The following is a 23,752-nucleotide window of genomic DNA, read 5'->3' on the forward strand; positions in this document are numbered from 1 at the left end:
CTCTATCTTACTGCATGTCATTATCTTCGTCTTCGTTTTCTTGTCTCGCTTATCAGTCACAATGAAACGTGACAACTTTTACGTAACAAACAATGGAGTCCAGCTATAATGTGGTGGAAACTGATCCTCTCCTTCCTGTTCAACACCTTGCACTATATCGCACTCCACTGAAAGGCCGTATTCAAGAGATCCAACCGGGATTCTGCGAAAAGCTTGGAGGGAGATAGAAGTACACTTTTCACAATAGACTGATGATATTTTCTTGGTTTTTTCTCCTCGTTTTTTTACCAATTTTTGTTTTTATTTCTTTTATTTCTTTCTTCTTCGTTTTTGTTTTTTTTGTTTTTTTTTTTGGGTAAAAATAGTCTATTTTCTTAAGAGTAAATCGGTATTTATCTTTTTCTATATATTGTATTTTTCTTATTTATTTCTTTTTTCTTACTAGACTTTGTTATCTATCTCTCCTCAATCTTTTCTCTCATGATTATTCAGTCTCTCTCTTTTTTCTCTATTCCTCTCTTTCTCTCTCTTGCTTCCCATTATTCCCCATCTCCCTATTCTTCTCTCCCTATCTCTTCTCTCCTGTTATTCCCCCTTTTTCCCTTCCCTACTGTCCCCCACACCCCCTTTGTCTCTCCAACTCTCCCTTGTTCACTCTAGCTCCACCTCCCTCTCTTACTCTTCCCCACCCTCCTCTGTCTCTCTTTGTCTCTCAAACCCCCTCATATTCCACAATTCGAAGAGCATGTGTGCATTCCAAGTATGCATGTGTGTTCCTTGAGTGCACACACATTACTTGTGCACATGCACATTTAGAGAGTGCATACTCTTTCTTTTAAATTCATTTTGTTTTGAGTTGGAGTTGCAACTCTAGTGTATGTGTTTGCTAAGTTGGTTCTATTTGATATAGGTTCAGAATGACAAAATTGTGGTTTGGGCTACAAAAGCATGAAAAGTTCTATTTTTCATAGTACTTCTCAATCTCTCTATTTTTTATATCATTTTTCTATAAGATAAACAACTCATTTTTCTATATATATATAATTGTTACCATGAAAATTCCAAATATATAAATATTTAAAACATTAATATTATTATTTTTAATTTATTTTTTCCTTCACATATATCAAAATATTAAAATGCATACTCATTTATTTATACTATAATTTTATTCATTCTTACCTTAATCATTTTTAAAAAGAATTATAAGGTGTACTAGTTTATATTGAAATCTAAAATTTAAAATTTAAAAAAAAGGTTGCCTCATAATGTTATGACCTACATTATAATCTTTTTACTTAGCCCTAATAAAATGCCTTGTAATTTTAAAGATATAATGACTTCATAATTTAAAAGGGAAAAAAATAGTTGTTGGTGATAAAAATATTTACAAATCTAAATTGTTTTTAAGGAAAATTTCATACACTCAAAGTTATAACTAATTGAATCATGTACACCATAGTTTACTTGAAAAATAGCATACTATTGTTAAAAAAATTCAAATTTCATATACTCATATATAAATATTATAAATAAAAATTTTATATGTAGAAAGTTAATTCAGTTTTCTATAATTCATTTTTCTACATCATATTTAAATTCAATTTTTCTCAATTGAGAAGGATCAAATATGAAAACAATTATACATCGCTTTTATTCAGCAATACAACATTAAATTATTTATGTTCATTAGGAATTTTTTCATTTCCAACTTTACATACATAAAGTTGATATTGAAATATTTTACATAGAATAGAGATTAAAATATTTTATTTATTGATGACAATGAGATATTTTTTTTCTAATTATAAATGTTAATACCAATTAAAGATATTATAATAAGGCGTACATAACACTTATTTATAAAATAAAATAAAATTACTTTTAATTAACATGTGTTTCCTCTTAAGAGGTCCCAAGTTCAAAACTAGAGAGGATAAAGTATGTATGCCTTTATAGATTTAGCAATCAAATCACTATGAAGGTGGGTCTATTGTCCCACAAATAAAGGAGATTCATACACCAATGTGGTGTATGGATTGGTGGTGACCTTAAAATTAGATAATAATAATAATACTATATAAAAATTTTATAATAAAAATAATGATCTAATTTTAAGATTCCAAACATTATATTGGTAGATGATAGCTTTTTACTCAATGATATGGCTAAAAATTATATATATATATATATATACTCTACTCCCTTTAAATTTGTATTTATAATTTTTTTTGGAAAAAATATATTTTCTTAATTATTAAACCAATTTTTTTATTTACACAAATATTTAAAAAAATTAAAATATAAAATATTAGACATATCCCTAGTAATGTACTTAATATATTATAAGCTTTTCTTAATACAAATATTAAAAGATAAATGATTGAGCCAATAAATTTATTCTACAATCCAATCCAATATGAAACTGATATCCGTGCTCAATTTGAAATTAAATACATTACTTAAAACAACTTTAAATGAAAAAGCATTAGTGTGTAGTTTGTGGACGCTAGGACCACACTCTTCACAACTGAATGATGATACCGTCTTTGTCTCTGTCTCTTCGGTCCATTTCTGCCATTTTGCTGTAAAATTAATCTATCTTCCCAGGGATAAATTGGCACCCATTTCTTTCAACATACTATACCTCTCTTACTACCAAAACAATATGGAAACTCCAAAAATAACACATAATAATTAAGGCAAAGATCATTAACACAGAAAATCTAACAAACAAATATATTATTACAGCTTCACAGAAAATCTATTTTATGAGAACCCAAACAAGAAAGAAAGGGCATGGCAGCTGTAAGCAGCAGTGAGCATGGGTTGTGATAGATCGTTAATATTAGAAAATTAAAATGAATGGACACTTAGGACTAGGAGGTTTCATGTGCAGAGAGAAGACATTGCCCTCATACATCTTCTACCACTCATTCATGTCAAACTCAAAGTGAATGAAGAGTGGTGGCTCCATGCATGCAAGTGGTTAATAGTCTTGTAGGATGCGACATAAACATTGTGTCTTGAATCTGGAATTGTGTTAAGTGCTCCACGAGAGTTGCTAGTAAGTGTTCTATTAAGGGTAAAGAAGTGAGTAAGGGTGACGCCGAGCGCAGAGGAACGATGTGGATCCAGGCGAGGACATAGGATACTCTCCTTCGGGTGACAGTAAACTAGTACGTGACTTGTTTCTTCTTTCCCTCCTCCATCCAATATCTTATCTGGTTATGGGAAATGGGTCTGCATGGTGTCGATTTTCTTGCGGTTGTGAGAAAGCGACATTCCAAGAAGTTGTTGGTGCATGTATCTCTCATGAAGGATGTCCTTCTAACTGGCATATGCTCTGTATTGGTTTGGTTTGAAATTCTCCTTTCTCGGATGGGTTATACGGGGCTGGTGCCTCTATGGCTAGCCCCTAGGACCTTCCTCTTCTAGTTTTGTTTGATAATATTGGGGTTTGGGGATGGGTTGCCAGCAACACTGCCTCTAGGCTTAGTTTTACTATCTCTCCCAGTGATGGGTAGAAGTTTTTCTCCCTGTATATATGTTGGCCCTGGAGCCATATGTTTGTCTCTATTTTCCTAGTTAATTCTCGTTCCCTCTACCTCTTTGGAAGTCTTTGAGGGGTTAAAACTATGGCTTTGCAATGGTATGGGTTTGGGGAGAACACTTATGGTGTAAGTCCCATTGGTCTCTTAAATTATTGTTCTCAATCCTATGATAACTCGTTTTGGGTTGTGAAAGTTGTGCCTTTATTTGGTATGGGTGGCAAGGATGGCGTGCATGGCAACAGGCGCGAGGAATTTCCTCAAATTTGGTATTGGAAATCACCATTTCATGCTTCTCCTTTGGTAGGTGTGTGGGGCGGTAGGGTCACCTGGAAGTGAAAAGATTCTGGGCTCGATCCACCTTTTGTACAAGCAATTTTCCCTACACATCTTTCCACTGCACACTGTGAGTTTGTCACAATGGCGTGGGCATCGACTGCTAGAGACCATCGTAGGAGAACCAGGGTGATTGCGAAGGAAGAGCAACCCATCTCCTCTCGGGGGAAAACATGGGGCTACAAACCGATCACCAACATCATAAACGATGTGTCTATAACATATCGTGAAGGTATAAATAAGGAAATCAAATAGTTAATTGAGGAATGGGATGTTGAATTAAACTGACATGCTGGATTGATGGGAATTGAGGTGGAGAATTGGTGGGCTATGGTGCGTGATCCTGGGCACACCCGTGGTTGTTTTACTTAGTTTAAGCAGACTTTGTACCTGTACTAGTTCATGAAGGGTATTTTTGGAAAGGCCTTGGAGCAGATCTTTGTGAGCACGGAAACAATTGTGCAGGACTTCCCCAACTATAAACAAGACTTCCAGAAACTACAGTCTTAGCTACAAAAGAAATATGGCCGCCTTCAACAAATTGAAGATCACCTCCCTTTCCTTCTCTCACAAATAGTGCTTCTGAGATACAATTCTAAGGATCTGACACCGATAGATTCTGTGTCTACCGAGGGAGAGGAGTAGTCTACTAGCTAGCTTTAGTTTTGTTTTATTATATATGTGGATAGATTTTAATCTCCAAAATGTTGTTTTTCATGTTCATAGGTAAATAGTATTTGGGCAAGGCAAAGACATACAAATTTATATAGCTTGGGTAGAAATACTATTTTTTTTCTGCTATTGGATGGCTTATCGTGTTGTTAGGTGGAAAACGTAATTGGTTTCCCTCTGGGCAAGTTGAGGCTAGATAACTATTCATATGTGGATGTAACTTGCTTATAGTTTAATGAAAATGGAATGGTCTAAAAAAACTTACAAAAAAATAGACAAAAAAAAACTAATAATATATATACTAATTTTAGTTCATATATACATGAATAAGTGTTCCTAACTTTAGACTCTAAGTAAACTACTAGAAACTACTAACTAATTGAAAGTATTTTTTAGTAATTATGTCTAACATTCCCTCTTAATTATGACCACTAATTTGTGTTGGTCTAAATGTGAGCTAGGCTTGCACTAATTGAGCTCAAGTTAAAAACTTGTATTACATTTGTAGGTTGCCCTTAACTCTATGTTGTAGAATAATTTTATTCCTTTTGCTCCAAACTTTATATTTTGTATACTTTTTCTTCTTCTATAGCCTTAGCGATCTTATTTTTCTTTGTCTTTTCATCGTGTTCCTCTTTTGCATCTACTTGTACCTTTGTTATCTTTTATTGAATTTCAAATTTCTTTGTCTACCTCTGTAAGGTCAAAAATAATATCTTTGATTTTTTTCTTCTCCTCTTTTACTATCACATAATCTTCAAAAAATTTTAAGGTTTTGTTCATTTATTCTATTCATTCTTCTTTTCCAATTATGATGTCTTTCCAATAATCACTTTCCTTTGCATCACACTTGGGATTTGCAAGCCACTTTTCAATAAATGTTGACTCAACATCATAATGAAATTGAAATTTTTGTTCGGTGTAATATATGCCATATTAATGAACCAACATAAATTTCCAAACATGGAGTTCGTAAACTTCGAGATGCAACACTAGAAATGCTAGACAAATACCCTAGCAACCTGCAAATCAAAACCTTAATATGCCTCGAAATCGTCCACACCTTGAATTCCTACACTAGTGTTGATGGCCAAAAATGACCTCATTAACACTAGGGAAGGTTGCCCAGTCAAAGTCTCAAATCAAACTCTTATCCATTTGTATAATGGCTCCAACTGGTTCAATTGGGTCCATTTACTCACTCTCTCTTCCTGTTGTCTTATGGTTTGTCTATTACTTACCAATAGAAAGCGAAAAATCATATTTTCCCTCTTGTTGTGCACATGCAACCAAGAAAATCCTTAAGCTGACTTCAGGGCTCAGCTTAGCCACACCTAAAATATGCCCCTGCATAGGGAGAGCTCTGTGAACACATACTTAATTATAAATACATATCTATTCTATGATGTAGGTGATAAAAATAAATTCAAAATCTATCTGGATTAAGAAGGTATAGATTTATCCCAACCAAGAGTAGAATAAATAAATAATGGGGATTCTAACATGTCTAGATTTTTATGAATACATGGCTAACGAAATAGTTCTACTAGTTGATATTAAAATTACCAAACATGTTTTGTTTGAAGATCTTAATAATGATGAACCATTAACTATTAAAACTAGGAAAATAAAAAATTTCTCATAATTTCAATAGTTATTATATCGATTTAAGATGGCAGATTTATGAGTAAATAGTTATTCAAAAATCCGATTTAAATACTTGAGCAAATAAAAAATTAACAATAAATATATGAAATTAATGAATTAGATAGCTAATCCAAAAGATATGCATCCTCACATAAAACAAGAATGCACAATATGAGAAACTTTACACATATATCTAATTAAATAAATAAATTTTGCATTATAAATAAAAGTATTCATATACAAATTAATGAAACCTGATGTACTATGATATACTAATGCACTATCTCTATATAGTTTAATTATATTAAATTAAACTTAATGTTTCATATTATATATGTACATGTTACTAACTTTATTATTAACTATGAAAGTAAAATTACAAAATAGTTAAAAATATTGCAACAATTGTCAAATTAATGTACAAAAATTACAATTATTTTTCATTTGATCTTTTAATAATAAAAATAAAAGATTAAGATCAAATGAGAGAGTTAATCATTTTACCTCTTCAAAAGAGAACTTGATGTAAAATAACTACAAATGAAGATACAAGACTATTCTAAGATACAAGAAAAGGAGAAAAAACTTATCCCGAATTGGAAAAAGATGTTCTCACAAACCAGCGAAGTTTGTTGTGATCGAATTCATGAAATAAGATTCAATTGCACTTGCAAAATAGTTTGCATTTTGCAATTTATTAAAATGCTTTATGGACTTCAAATTTAATTTACTTTAATAAAAAGTTATTGAAACTAATTAGAAATACATTAAAAAATTAAATTCATTCCATGATTTTTATTCATTAAAAAGAATATCTTAATTAACTAAAAAAGACAAAATAAAAATGCAATTAATTGTTCAATACATTCAGAACTCAATGGATTCGACTTGATCTTAATTTCATTCTGCCCTACAAAAGGAGGTTTAATAGAGCTTCGGCCGTATAGAAATTGATAGCAAAAGTGCTCAGCATCATAACAATAAACTAAGAAAGAAATCAAAATCATTCAAAGAAATTTGGGTAAAAACTAATTCATTCACAATCCAGAAAATTCAAAACAAAATCAAAATTTCATTACAGAAATACTGTCCTCGAGCAGCTTTGACTCCTTGAAGAAATAGTCGGCATAAGTACAAGACATATTTTCCTCTCGTAGCTAAAAGCGCTGTCTCTCTATAGTTTAACTCTCTCTTCGTTACAAAATTGCAACTGTTCAAAAAGAAAAATTGCAGAGATCTCCATGTATTATAGATCTGGAACCCCTGCTCTGCGCTGGTGATTGAGCTTCATCTCTAAATTTCAGGTTGGGCCTCTAGATAATTGGATCGATTTATAATTCTTCTGGCTGTGTAATCATTTGTTGACGCAGCAAGATTTCTGAAGAATTTTATCTTTTTTCCCTTGATACCATGCAATCTCCTTGCTCGTTAATTCCCATGATCATTGGACCGATCTTCATCGTCGTTGTTCTCCTTCGTTGTTGTGTCTGGTTGGATGAACAGGTGGAGGATCAATTTCATTTGCGTGACCTCTGCGGTGGATCTTGCACATAATTTTTTTCCACAGAATCTCGTCTACCAAATCCCTGCAAACAATTTAAACGCATCATTAGTCCCCAAAATCTTGCAAAAACATTATTATATTTAAGAGAAATCATGATATTATGAATGTATAAGATTCAGCTTAGCTAATTGCGAGTCATGGATTTGAAAAATGAGTGATCTGCACAACGCATGGCGTAAACAAAAGCAATATAATTAAAGATAAATTTAATGGGACCGTTCACGATATGGAAGAAATTTAGATTCCAAATTTCATATTGATTGGATAAACATACTCGAAAAAAGAATGTGGCTGTTCTTGAGTCAAATTGAACTCGTCGCAAGATCCATTAGAAATTTTTGCAATTGAATTTGGGTTTGATTTCTAGTGCCTCCTAGCCAGGATCCTCGCACTTGAAACACACCAAAAATTTCTAATTAAAAAATTCAAACAAAAATCCAAATTTTGTTATGATCAGTGATCCGCAGCATTATTTTTGCAATATCTTGTACAAGGAATTCAATAACAATTATATGCCGCTGTGAATCCTGTGGTGGTTTAATTGGATCAAAACCTAGATGGTCATGGCATATTGTAAAGGGTGACATGGACAGGTACATAGGCTTCCGATTTGAATTATAGCGTGGCAACCAAATTTATCAAGTGTGACAAGTCGTTGGTGAAACCTCTGGGGTTTTTATCCCACCCTGGAGTCCAATTGCTTTATGTCTCAGCCTCCACAAAACTAATAAAAGGTTTTGTAATTTAAAGATGTTGTTAGCTTCACTCTCATAATAAAACAGTTATAAATCCAAACATCATAATTAAATAAATCAAATCTTGAGAATTACGAGTTAGTTCCTCAAAATAAGGAGTTTAGTTAGGATGAGAGATTCTTTCCAACTAGTTCTCCTAGATTTGTGTTTTGTTGAGAAAATATCTCAACCAAGTTTGTCCAAGATAGACGTACTATCTTGAGACCAACTTCCTCATGTATTTATTTGTACTATTATCATTCTTTGTGCATTGGATTGATTAATAATCAGAATGTGAGCAATGTTGTAAGGCATTTTCGACCATGTCTGTTTTCTATATTTTTTAGTGTTTATTTAATTGAGTTTATGTTATGTGTATTAGTTTCTTTCAGATGTTACTCTAGATCCATCTTAATTCTAGATCTACTAAGCGTCGAGAGGGAACAAAACTCTTTTCACTCTCAAAGAGGTTTGCACCTCAAGTGATTTGATCTCTCGGTGCTTGGTAGATTCATAGTTAAGATCTACGTTGTTTGTGTAGATTAGAGTTAAAACAGATCAAGGCTAGTTTAAAAATACAACATAAGTTAAAATAAATTATTTTATTTTTTAAATGTTAAAATATAGAAAATCTATTATAAATAATTCTAATTAATAAAAAGTTGTAAAATCAAAACTATTTTATAATAAAGTTTAAATTATTTAAAAAACTTGTTTGCTACAATTGTGGCACCATTTTATAAAATTTTTGAAACCTTGATTTTGGGCATAGGCTAATTAGAATAGTTTTGGAGATTTTATCGTACCTATGAATACTATATACTTTAATTACTTTTAAAATTGCAGGAATCAATCGAGATCACAATTAAATTAATTTATAAATATTTCTCTTTCTATAAAAGGAAAATTCATTTGAATTTATACCTTTAAACAACTTACTTTAGAGAAGAATACAATGGGAAAAACCATGGGTTGTCAAATCCCTAAAATCAAAAAGTTAAATGAACTATTTTACCTCAATTTTTTTTAACTACTAACTTTATTTTATTAATTTTCATTTGTATGTAATTTGACCAAGTCCAAATGTTTACATGACTTCATAATTTAAAAAAGAAAGTTTAAAATTGATATTATAACAAGCTAGATCCATCTTAACCCTAATGGGATCAAATCTCTCAAGGTGAAAACATATTTTTTTAGTTTAAAACTTGAGAAAAGGTTTGCACCTCAAGATATTTGATCCCTCTCGAAGCTTGATAGATCTAGGGTTACAATGGATCTAGTTGTGACGGATCTAGTTGTGTGTGGTCATACAAAATTTGTTGAACATCTAATTATCATTTTAAATATGCTAAATATTTCTAATATTAATTTGGTAAATTTAATTTTAAATTTTCTTTGTTACCTCAGTTTGTTAAGGTGAGAGCTTGAATGATGAAAAATGATGAAATAAAATTTTTGAATGTAAAGTGACAAGGTAACAATGTTGAATGATAGAAAATGTGAATAATAATAATGTAGTCAATTACAAACAATCTTCATTGTGATCAATCTCAAATTATTTTCTTATACTATTCTTATTGTCACGCCTATTAGTTTTTCCATCTTTCTTATTATTATTAGTTCTTATTAGCCACTTTTCTCTCTCTATTTCTTTCTTCATCCCTCCATCTCTATGTCCCAATTCCTCTCTCTTCCTTTCTCTCCTACCTCCCTTTGTCTCTCCCCCATCACACTCTCCCAATCCACCCTCCAACACTGTTACTATCTCCCTCCATCTTTTCTCCTCTCTCCCCCTCTCTCCCCCTCCATATCTATGTATCTCTCTCTCTCTCTCTCTCTTCCCTTTATTTCCCTATCTTTTTTATCTCATTTTCACTCTATTCCCTTGTCTCCTCTCTCCCTCATTCTTTCATTTCTCCCTTGTCACTCCCTCTCTCTCTCCATGTCTATCTCTCAATGTATTTGTTCTTCCCTTCTTTCTTTCCTCCTCCAAATCCATCTTTCTCTACCTCCCTCTATCCTTCTCTCTCCCCCCTCCTCTCTCTTTCCCTTCTTCTCTCTCCCTCTCTCTCCCACCTTTGTCTCTCCCCCACTCTATTCCCCCTACCATTGTACTGTATTTAAAAAAATATCTAAATTAAAAAAACATAATTGGTTGTAAAATATTAAACCTATATTTTAGATCAATCATGTCAAATAAAATACAATAATATAGTTGACATTTAAAATGTTGATATACAATATTTCTTACATTACATCTAATGCCTACACAACTACCCTATACTAGGTTGTAGAGCACCTCTAGGTGAAACTTTTTTAAGAAATAGTCACGCACAAAAAAATTCTCAACCAATCTAAAATTTTTGTAGGAAAATTCCATCATTTAAGTCATCATAATTAGGAGGAATGGAATCATGTGCATTAAATTTTGCATGAAAAATAACATAATTAAGTAAACTCAAAACTCAAATAATCATACACAATTTCTATAAATACCTTTTTTATATTGAGAACATTAATTCAATTTCCTACCATTCATATTTTTTTTGTGATTAGAGGCACATTTGAACAATGGCAACATGTGATTATGAGTCCTTTTAAAAAGAATAAAAAATATTTAGTTAATAATAAAACAAAGTTCATTGGAACAAAATGAATTATTTACCATTTGAAATGAAGGTTTAGTGATTTTAGATTATGAAAGACGTAAAGTTTAAAATCATTATTTAATTTTAACTAATTTATTTCTATAATTAACCAATTGAAATTTACGTGATTTTAACTTTCTATGAACAAGGTTATTTTTAATTTTATACTTCTTTAGTAACATAAGAGGACAACTTTAATTACAAATTAAAGAAACACAGAGAAATCAAGTGAAATACCATTTCATGCGGAAAAGAATGGAGTCCCCAAAACACTAATATCCCTTCCACTCCAAAGATGTTATATGCATGTAGAAGAATCCCCTAATCATGTTGTTATTGACCAAATAACATTATCATTATCGTGTTGTCTAAACATGCTAGGTTTTGGAGTTCTTAGGACGAATTTTCTTTGGCTAATTCTTAATTTTTTATTTTTTTGGGTCTAAATTGGGGTTTTGATTGCATATATGGATTCAACACTGTATTTGAATTGTGGAGAGTTTACAACTCAAACTTGTGATTCCAAAAAATCCTTCTTGGATGTTCGGAAAATTAGAGTGTAAATATGCAGTAAAACCCTCCAAAACCAGATAGACTATGGCTTATCATTATAATTTAAAATACTTAATTTTAAATAATTATTAAACATATGGATTCAAAAATGCACTTGGATTATGGATTGTTTACAACTCAAACATGTGATTACGAGAAATCTCTCTCACATTTTTGGCAAATTAGAGTGGAAAATATGTGGTAAAACCCTCCAAAATGTAGAATAACCCTCCCAATCATAGAACATAGAGACTCTGACTTATCATTATGATTTAAAATAACTGAAGTTAAATAATTACTAAACATCCGGACTTGGATTATGCAGAGTTTAGAACTCAAACATGTGAATCCAAGAAATCCCTCTCACGTTTTTGGGAAATTAGAGTGAAAATATGTGGTAAAACCCTCCAAAACCTAGAATAGATAGACTGTGGCTTATCATTATAATTTAAAATAATTAATATAAAATAATTAGTAATATTATGATTTACTTTTTGTTTTCTAAGTGGTGTGAATCCTAACATGACCACACACTTAACCTCTGGAATGAGTAACCATGACCCACCGCCACACTAGCCATTAACATGGCTAGAGTTTTTCCCACTGAGTTTTGAACCAACAACTTTCACATCACAGAGTGCCTTAATGGTACACCCATCACAATCTATTTTATGTCCCGTGGGCATTAATGTTATTATTACTAATAACATTAATTAAGAAAATAATTAATAAATTAATTAACTAGTAGTTATTAGCATTATTAATAACATTTCCCACATGGCGTAGAATAGACACCTGCAACTTTCACATCAGGGAGTGCCTTAATGGTACACCCATCACAGTCTATTTCATGTCTCATGGGCATTAATGTTATTATTACTAATAACATTAATTAAGAAAATAATTCATAAATTAATTAAATAATAGTTATTAACATTATTAATAACATTTCCCACATGGCGTAGAATAAACAATGAAGATAGGGTATACTATGAAGTCACTCTGTGATGTGAAGGTCACTCGTTCAAAACTCTATGGGTAAAAATCCAGTCATGTTAAGGGATGGTGTGGTCCAAGCCACGTGCGATGACTGGGTATTTTGACCACTTAGATGCCCCTGGGTCATGGTTTCTCAAGCCACAGGTCAAGCCTGATGTAATCTTTGATGAAGTGAGACCACTTGACAAACAAAAAACCATTATTAATAATATTAATTAATAATTTTTTTTTTTTCTAGCTAATGTGAATCATGAAATTATTGGCACTCCTAACATGTGGTTTGAGTAGTCATAATCCATCTATGGGTAAAAATCCAGTCATGTTAAGGGATGGTGTGGTCCAGGCTAGGTGCGATCACTGGGTATTTTGACCACTTAGATGCCCCTGGGTCATGGTTTCTCAAGCCACAGGTCAAGCCTGATGTAATCTTTGATGAAGTGAGACCACTTACAAACAAAAAACCATTATTAATAATATTAATTAATAATTTTATTTTTTTTTCTTGCTAATGTGAATCATGAAATTATTGGCACTCCTAACATGTGGTTTGAGTAGTCATAATCCATTTGTTTGAGTATCACACCCAACCCTTAACATGGTTGGATTTTTTCTCATGAAGTTTCAAATTGATGACCTTTACACCATTTAGTACTGAAAAAAACACCCTCTCTGTGTTTACTCTATACCCATTGGGTTAATTAATAAAAATACTTATTATTAAATATTGATAAATTAAATAAATAATAGTTATTAGCACTATTAATAACATTTCCCACATGGTGTAGAATAGACACTGACAACTTTCACATCAGGGAGTGCCTTAATGGTACACCCATCACAGTCTATTTTATGTCCCGTGGGCACTAATGTTGTTATTACTAATAACATTAATTAAGAAAATAATTCATAAATTAATTAAATAATAGTTATAAACTTATTAATAACATTTCTCACATGGCGTAGAATAGACAATGATGGGGCATACTATGAAGTCACTCTGTGATGTGAAGGTCACTCGGTAAAAATCCAGTCATGATAACGGCTTAGATGCCTTTGGGTCATGGTTTCTCAAGCCACAGGTCAAGGCTGATGTAATCTTTGATGAAGTGAGACCACTTGACAAACAAAAAAAACATTATTAATAACATTAATTAATAAAATTAGTTTTTTTTGTTTTCTAGCCAATGTGAATCTTGAAGTTATTGGCACTCCTAACATGTGGTTTGAGTAGCCGAAATCCATGGGCATTGAAGCCATGAAAATTGTTTGAGTATTACACCCAACCCTTAACATGGCTGGACTTTTGCCCATGAAGTTTCAAACCGGTGGCCTTTACACCATTGAGTACTCAAAAGAACACCCTCTCAGTGTTTACTCTATACCCCATGGGCTAACTAATAAAAATAATTGTTATTAAATATTGATTAAGTTATAAACATCCTAGATCCATCTTATCTCTAGATCTTAAATCTTTCCTTGAGGTGCAAATCTGTTTTACAACAAAAAGAGATTTCATCCCTCTCGAGGTTGATATATTTGGAGTTAATTAATCTAGCCTAGCTTAATTATCAGGCTTTATATATGCCACATTATAGAAAAATACCATGGGGAAAACCCAAGGGTTAAGAATATCACAGGTAAAAACCATGGGTTAGAAAAAATTTTGTTTATTATTTTATTATAGTTAATGTTTTTGTTTTTTTAGAGTGTGAAAATGTTAGACATTACAACATCTCCCCCATACTAGGTTGGAGAGAACCTCTCGGTGAAATAATTAAATATTAATTAGTACATTATAGTTAATTATCATACATGTAGATCAAATAATATTGTTATAGATAACTATAAATTATTGAAATTATTAATTATAATAAATTATTAATTAATTAATAATATTCCACACTCCAAAAAGAATAATTCAATGTATTTGATCCCTCTTGCAGCATGATACATTTGGAATTAAATGGATCTAGCCTAGTTTTACACCATTTTCAAATTCATTTTGAGAGTACTTCAACCTAAAGAATTGCTATTTTTGGATGTTTAATGGCCTCTAATGAGTTATGAGAGTCTAACATGAACTTGCACCAATCATTTTCTATTGACAAAATGAAGTATGGAAAAACTTATACATGTCCTTCACACTAAGAAATACACTATCCATAACAACTTTTTCACTTTTAATTTTATGTGATATTGAAATATTTTACACAAAGTGGGATTTAAATATCTTATTTGTTGTTGAGAAAGAAATAATGTTTTACTAATTATTTTTAAATTACCATTGTGAGAGTACTGCAAGTCAACAAATTGTTATTTTTCCATATTTACATTGCCTCTAGTGAGTTATGAGACTCTAACATTAACTTGAACCAATTGTTGTCTATTGAGAAAGATGAAATATTGAAAAGCTTATACATCTCCTTCACACTAAGAAATACACCGTTAAAATACATTATTCAAAAGTTTTTTTTCACTTTTAATTTTATGTGATATTAAAATATTTTACACAGAGTGGGCATTAAAATATTTTATTTATTGTTGAGAAGGAAATATTTTTTTATTAATATTTTTTAAATTATAAATGTCAATACCAATTAAGGATAAATATTGAAGAAATTACAGATATTTTGTAACAAGAGGTAAGAAACATCTATTTATAAAATCAGAAATTTTTATTTTTAATCACATTTTAGATATAAAACTAATATATATCTATGTGAATGGATAACTACTTGGACTCATTTGAGCTAGACCCAAGATCAAACTCCTTGAGCCTTATCACAATGGGCCAATGATATCACCAAGCATCATTTAAAACTTTGTGGAGGGGATAACATCCCATTGTACCAACTAAATTGTCTTCCATTGTACCAACTAAACTGTCTTCTCATGAGAAGATGCACACACAACACACGCACATATTACCATGGTGAGCCGACAACTTGTTTGAGTAATCTAGGCCAAGCCCAAGATCAAACCTACTACTATAACACTAAGAGGGTGGGCAAAAGGGCAAAGGTAATCCCCCAAGAAATTTGAAACTTGGTGGAGTGGAAACATATATATAAAACTAATATAATAATATTAGTCATATAATTTTAAAGTCATTGTCCAAGCTAAATACTAAACTACTAGATGAAAGGCCTTTACTCAAACTCTCAAGACAAGCTAGGAGAAAGCTCTGCCCAACAACAAAAAAGTGAACTCGACAACCTCTCAAGCATGAACAGTTATGAGAATTCGAATGCCGCATAAAACAAATATTCATTTAACAGCAAAGTAGATCTCCTAGCCCAAACTACTTCTCTAACTATCTTCAAAAGGACGAACACAATAGATCACGAAGCTAAGACACCAATGTCCCAAGAACCAGAAGAGATGAAGGAGATGCAAGATAAAGGAAGTTGGAAGACTGTAGAAAAAAAAAAGAAAGCTACATCACCAATCTCGCCAAAAAAAACAAGGAGCCAGACAATCAAAAACTAAGAAAATTATAGGTCTGATAGACCAATTTAGTCTGAGTGGACGTTAACCACTATCATCATCATATACTCTAACATCTTTAAATTTATATTTATAACATTTTACAATAAAATACATGTGCTTAACTTTTAAATCCAACCCAATATTTTATTTAAATGTTGAATATTAAAATATTTTTTAAATATAATATATTATAACACTTTATATAAAATATTAGACATGAGATGAATCTAATTAATACAAAATAATTATTTTAAAAAATGTGACCATACAATTTAGAATAAGATTGTGATTATTTATTCTTTAATATAAATATATTCAACCACCTAAATAGACTCACCCATACTTTACCTATTGAATAATTTAAAATTATTATTCTTAAAAATTTCTACTTAATTTTAAAATAAAATTACCAAAAAAACACCCTTTTATATATTAATTACACTCCACGATTAAACCTATGCACTTGTATAAGCTTCTCTTGCTGCCACAAAAAACATACGGATAAAACCATGTAAGCAAATGAGAAAGGATACAACGAATATAATAAAATAAATTATGCCAAAATGTCCCATGGTTGACCGAACTGTTCATCTTAACTTTGGTCTCTGTCCAATTTTTCCCTACCTCCCAGCATATTAGAAGTGACGTCATTTAATCTTAATCGTACGCATGTCAAGGTCATCGTCTTCGTTTTCAGAATCTATTTTATTGTCTCGCTTATCAATGCCTGGAATTTTCTAACTATAGAAATTTTCTAAACCATAGATTTGACATTTACATATTTAAATTACCCGTTATAAATTCTAATAAATTTTAATGAGTAGTATTTATTTCTTGTTATTATTAATCGGTGTATTGGTTGGAAATGAGATTTGGAAATGAGAATTTTTTTTTATAAATACAAAAGATTGGAGTGAAATTTTACATAGATACTGTTGGCATATATTTTATAAACGTTTTGGTGTTATAGATCTAGACCTTTGAGCTGATGTCCATGGTTGATTTTCAGAATATTTTGGAATGGGACCGATATGGGCGCTATTTTATAAACATTTTGGTGTTATAGATTTAGAACGTTGAGTTGAGTTTATGTGAATTGTTGATTCGGAATTTGAAGGATATGAGTACTCTCCTATATATTTAAGGAATCAACAATAAATATAAAAATGCCTAATTTAAACAAGTATTTTTATGTAGATTGAGGATTTCGCAAATATTAGGGAATGCGATGGATCATGTCTATCCAATTCCAAAATATTTGACCTCACGGAATTTATTTGACCTCACGGAATTTCAACCAATTTAAACTAATTATCTATAGTGCTTTTAAGAAAAAAAGATAACTGACTTTAAAAGTATCTCTTAAAAATTGAAGCTGGCCAATCTACATAAAACAAAAAACCAAGCATAAACATGAAAAACGAAAAACTGTCATTAAATTTCCATTTAACCAACCAGATAAATTTGGAACATTTGGCCTCCAAAATAATTTTGAAATTCTAAAAGGGCTTATCAGCCTAACAAAATCCTGACAAATTTTACGTTACAAACGATGGAGTCCAACTCGAATGTCGTGCTCAACCCTCTGCACTATATCCCACTAGGCATTCTGCGAAAACCTTCGAGGAAGATAGAACCGCACTCTTCACAACTGACTGGTAATACTTTCTTGGCCTCTTTCTCTTCCTCTTCAGTCCATTTCTGTCATTTTGCTGTAAATTGGCACCCGTTTCTTTTTGCACGCTATTCCTCCTTTACTACCAAAACAATATGGGAACTTTCAAAACAACCACAGAGAAAGCTCATCCAACAGAGAAAAACCAACAGACAAATATTTATTACTAGATCATCAAACTGAGAAAAAATAACAAACAAATATATATTATTACAGCTTCACAGAAAATCTATCTTATTAGCAAGACTGATATAATTGAAAGATCGATGTAATTAAAGGAGGTTGGCATGTGTATCTAAATGTAAATAACATTGAGTATAGATTGAAAAATTAGATAAATAATAAATATTAAAAAATAAATAAAACCAGGACCAAGAGGTTTCATGCGCAGAGAGAAGACACTGCCCTCATACATATTTTACCACTCATTCATCTCAAACTCACTCAAAGTGAGTGAAGAGAAAGGGTGAGATATATAAAAGACGGTGTCGTCTCTCCTGCGCACAAAACACAGAACGCCCTCCTCTTCTCCACTATCACCTTGTCGCCGGCCTGTGAAACACACAGACACCCCTCCCTATTTATAACTTTTCAATTTTTAGTTAACGTTAAGTAACGCCTTAATTTTAACCCATAATTAATCCTTAATGACTTAGACCTATTGATCCACAACAGCTGGCACCCTGATAACTTCAAGGTCCCAAAACATGCACACGTGAACAAAGCAGGTTGATGTTTGAAATAACAGCAAGATTCCAAACTTCAAAACAGTACTAGAAGGGACCACGCTTAGAAAAAAATACAGATATTGTCGTATTCACAATTATCAACAACACGGATATTGTCATATTAACAGTTTTTTTTTAAATGGGAGGGGCTAATTTCCTTGAGGCCTTTTTTACATATATATGGTAACAAATGTGGGTCAGAACCTGACAGCCATCAACATCTAAACATCTTTTTTTTACATATATATGGTAACAAATGTGCATCAGAGGGGCTAATTTCCTTGAGACCTTTTTTACATATATATGGTAACAAATGTGGGTCAGAACCTGACAGCCATCAACATCTAAACATCTTTTTTTTACATATATATGGTAACAAATGTGCATCAGAACCTGACAGCAGTCAACATTTAAACATCACTGGAGTCGCCATGGAACAAATACACTGCAATATCTGGAGCTCGGCAGGAATGGCCGGGGGCGAATAAACCAAACTGCCTGACGCATCCTCATTTACCTTCAAACATTCACAAATAGAAACCACCTTCATAATAATATAATTTTTTATAGAAACCACCTTCATAATAATATAATTTTTTTTTTTTAAATTTTTTTTTGGCGTTGTCTCATTTGTTTAAATCCAATGATTCTTGTTTATGGGTTTTACCCATCTTGTTTAAAAAAAAAATCGCCATGCTTTAAAGTCCAGTGTAGGGTGCTGGGTGAGAGTTAGATGTGTGAGCATTAAATGTTTAAGTGTTAAATGCTTTAGATGTGAATAATGAAATATTTTTTAAATTCAATTTTTTTATATTGTAACTTTGTTTTTAATTAATAAAATTATTAACAATTTTTTAGATAAAAGAAAGCGTAATATATATATCACATTAAAATATATAACATATACATAATACTTATAAATTAATATTCATTTTACCATATAAATTAAAATAATGATTGTTTAACCATTTTAAAAAATTAATATTTACAATATAACAAGATTTTTAATCATGAATATTTACCATGGATATTAATAACTTCTAAAAAGGTTTTTTTACAATACCATAGTTCAATACCTAGAAGAGAAAGATAGAGTGAGGGAGGGAGAGAGGGAGAGGAAGGAAGAAAATAATAATACCATGGGCTAATACCATGGTTTATCAATGCCGTGGGCCATCTATGCTTTTGATTATTATGTTATGGATCTAGGCTTTTGATTATTCTGTCACAATACCATGGGCCAATTCCATGGGTTATCAATACCACATGCCCAAAAGCCATAACTTATTTCAAGATCAAAATATTTTACAAGTACATTATTTTACTTTATTTTTATAACATTTTTTGATTAAATTTAAAAGCAAAAAAGTTATAATTACTTTTGAGGTATATCTAAACCCTTCATCCACAGGAGTACTAAAAATATTCCCATAGGGATTAAATGGAGGATAGATGCATTTTAACCAAGGATCCAAGCAAAGAGAAAACAAAATGACTAACAATGATAGAGGAAAGATATTGCATGATTCTTTTAAGTTATTTATTATTGTATTTTCTTTGACATGATTGATCCAAAATATAGGCTTAATATTTTACAAACAATTATATATTTTTTAATTTGGATATTTTCTTAAATACAATACAATTGGATCATATTTAAGAGAGAGAGTGAGATGTAGGGGGAATATAGTGGGGGAGAGAGACATAGAGGTGGGAGAGACAGAGAGAGAGAGGGGAAGGAAGAGAGAGAAGAGGGGGGAGAGAGGGACAAAGAGAGATGGATTTGGAGGGGGAAAGACAAGGATGGAAGAACAAAGACATTGAGAGATAGAGGTGGGGAGAAAGAAGGAGTGATAAAGGAGAAATGAGGAGAGCGAGAGGGGGAGAGAGAGGGAGATAATGATAGAATTGGAGAGTGGAGAGAGAGTGTGTGTGATGGGGGACTTGAGAGAGAGGGGAGACAGAGGGAGTGATAAGGGAGAGATGCAAATGGAATGAGGGGGAGAGGAGATGATGGAAGGGAAAGAAAATGAGAGGATAGAGATAGGGAAAGAGGGGGAAGAGAGACACAAGGAGACATAAATATAGAGGGGGGAGAGGCAGAAGCACGAGAAGGAGAGAAAGAGGGAGATAGTGAAAGAGTTGGAGGGTGGAGAGAGTGTGTGTGTGTGATGGGGGGAGACACAGAGGGAGATGGGAGAAAAAGGGGGAGAGAGGAAGGAAGAGGGAGAGGACTTGAGAGAGGAGAGAGAGAGGGGGAGAGATAGATGGTGTTGGAAGTGGAATAAAGATAGAGTGAGAAAGGTGGAGAGGGAGGGGGAGTGAAAAGGGAGAGATGGCCAGACGATGAGCGAGAGAGAGGGAAAGAGAGGGCAAGGGGAAGAGAGAGAGAGAGGATGGGAAGAGGGAGGGGGGAAGAGAGAGAGAGAGGATGGGAAGACGGAGGGAGAGTGTATTTTTTGAGGAGGAGTAGGAGAGACAAGGGGAGGTAGACATATAGATGGAGGGGGGGAGAGTGCAAAAGACAAAGGAAAAGAGAGGGAGGGAGGAAGAGAGATAGATATGGAGAGAGAGAGAGAGAGGGAGGGAGAGAGAGAGAGAGAGAGAGAGGAGAGAGAGAGAGAGAGAGAGAGAGAGAGAGAGAGAGAGAGAGAGGGAATATGGAGTGAGAGAGAGAGGAAGAGGAAGAGGGACAAAAAGAGAGAGATAGATAGATAGATATGGGGAGATAGTGTGTATGTTTGGGGCCCGAGATAAAGATATAGATGGAGGAGGTAGAGAGAGAGAGAGGGAGGGGGAAGGGATATGAAGAGGGATATATATATATATATATATATATATATATATATATATATATATGGAGATAGTGAGTGTATGCGGACTAATATAGAGAGTTAAAGAAGGAGAGACATAGGGGGAGAGAGATATAGGTGGAGGGGGCAAGACGGAATAAGAGAGAGAGAGAGAGAAACGTGTGTTTAAGGGGATGAGATAGATAGACAAATAAGGACAGATGGAGGGAGGTATAGATATAGATGACATGGGGAGAGAGGGAAGAAGAGAAAGATAGAGAAAGGGAGGGAAATGTGGAGAGAGAAAGGTGGGGAAGAGAGGGAGGGGGAGAGAGCGAAGGAGATAGTGAGGGAGATAGAAACAATATGGAAAGTGGAGAGAGAGAGAGAAGAAGAAAGAAACACACAGAGAAAAATACAGACATAAAAGTTAGATCTAGAAAGTCATGAATATTTTGGTTTTTCACTAAAATAGATGTATTGATTTTAGTGTAGTTGTTGATTTCTAATCCTATTTTATTTCTTGCAGTATATGCATTGATTTTAGTGTATAAGTTGATTTCTAATTATGTTTAATACCTTACACTAGATGCATTGATTTCAATATAGATGTTGATTTCTACTCCTATTTGATTGCTTGCATTATATGCATTGGTTTCAATGTAGATATTGATTTCTAATCACAATTAATTGCTTGCACTAGATGCATTTATTTTAAGGTAGATGTCGATTTCTAATCCTATTTAATACCTTATACTAGATGCAATGATTTCAATGTAGATGTTGATTTCTTCTCCTATTTGATTGCTTGAATTGGATGCATTGGTTTTTGTGTAGATATTGATTTATAATCCTATATGATTGCTTGCATTAGATGCATTGATGTCAATGTAGATGTCAATTTGTAATCCTATTTAATACCTTACACTAGATGCATTGATTTCAGTGAAGATGTTGATTTCTACTCCTATTTGATTTCTTGCACTCGATGCATTGGTTTTAGTGTAGATATTTATTTCTAATCCTATTTAATTTCTTGCACTAAATGCATTGATTTTATTGTAGATGTTGATTTTTAATCCTATTTGATTGTTTTCACTAGATGCATTGATTTTAGTGTAGATGTTGATTTCCAATCCTATTTTATTGTTTGCACTAGATGCATTGATTTTAGTGTAGATGTTGATTTCTGATTTGATGCAACTAGATGTATGATGTACATTAATTTCAAATTAATTATATTAATAATGTGCATTGATTTCAGTATAAGCACATCTCTTCCCCCTCCATCTATATCTCTATCTCACCCCAAAAACATACAAACTCTCTCTCAGTGTGCACACGTAAACATTATTCATGACGTGAATTGCTTATTTGTTACAATAATTCAACCATAAATACAATACTTGAATTCTCATCCTAAATAAAATGTTCACTTACCCGAAATGTCTTCTTCTTAAAACTGTAAACTATTTGCAATGGGCTAAATTCTTATTATTCCCACTTTCCATATGTTGTCACTTACTGCAAAATGTGTTTCTAGCTATCCAAAAAGTAAATGAGCATTGAAGTTTACAATCATTTTCCAAGCAACAAAAGGAATCAAAGCCTAAATCAAACTGTCTCCATTTGAAAGTGCTCTGAACAAGAGTTCCAATGATATGTGGAAGTCCAAAAATGGACTCCTGGATCAAAAGACATGGTCTGCTAAAGTTTAAGGATTGAAACCTTAGGAAGGAATATTGGAGGTTTGATATATCAGAGGTCTAGAGATATCTACGATCACAACATCAGAGCATCGTCCATAAGACTAATCGTAACATCAAAGCATCATCCATATCAGCGATCGCAACATTAGAGCATCAGGCATATCAGTGATCGCAACATCAGAGCATTAGGCATATCAACAACCTCATATCGAAGGTCAGACATATCAGGGTATCGCATATCAGAGGTCCTAAATAATAGAGCATCAACACATTGGAATGTTGGCCAATCAGAGAATAGGAACTTCTTAAGGTGATAACCTTTAAAAAGTTGTGATATGCGTGATGTGCCAATAGTGTTAAAAATCATCGGGAATGTGGAAAAAGGATTAAGAAAGGATTGCATCACAAAACCAAAGGTGGGTGAGCCCTTTTCTCTCTCCTCTAGTAGGACACGTGGTGGCATATGATTGGTCTCGATAAGCTATAGTGGCATCTGATGTCAGTATGATGTGGCAGTATGGAAGGACACGTGGCAGGCAGTTTTGGCGTTTTGAGGGGGCCTAAGGGGATAAATATGGGTGACACATGTTACCACTCATGAGGTGCCACGTGGAGTGATGACTTCATATCAAAGGTCGGTGAATCGGAGGTTG

The sequence above is a fragment of the Pinus tabuliformis genome, chromosome X, assembly GCF_031772625.1.
Source record: "Pinus tabuliformis cultivar Carrire ecotype Pingquan chromosome X, CPIR1, whole genome shotgun sequence".
Classification (NCBI taxonomy): domain Eukaryota; kingdom Viridiplantae; phylum Streptophyta; class Pinopsida; order Pinales; family Pinaceae; genus Pinus; species Pinus tabuliformis.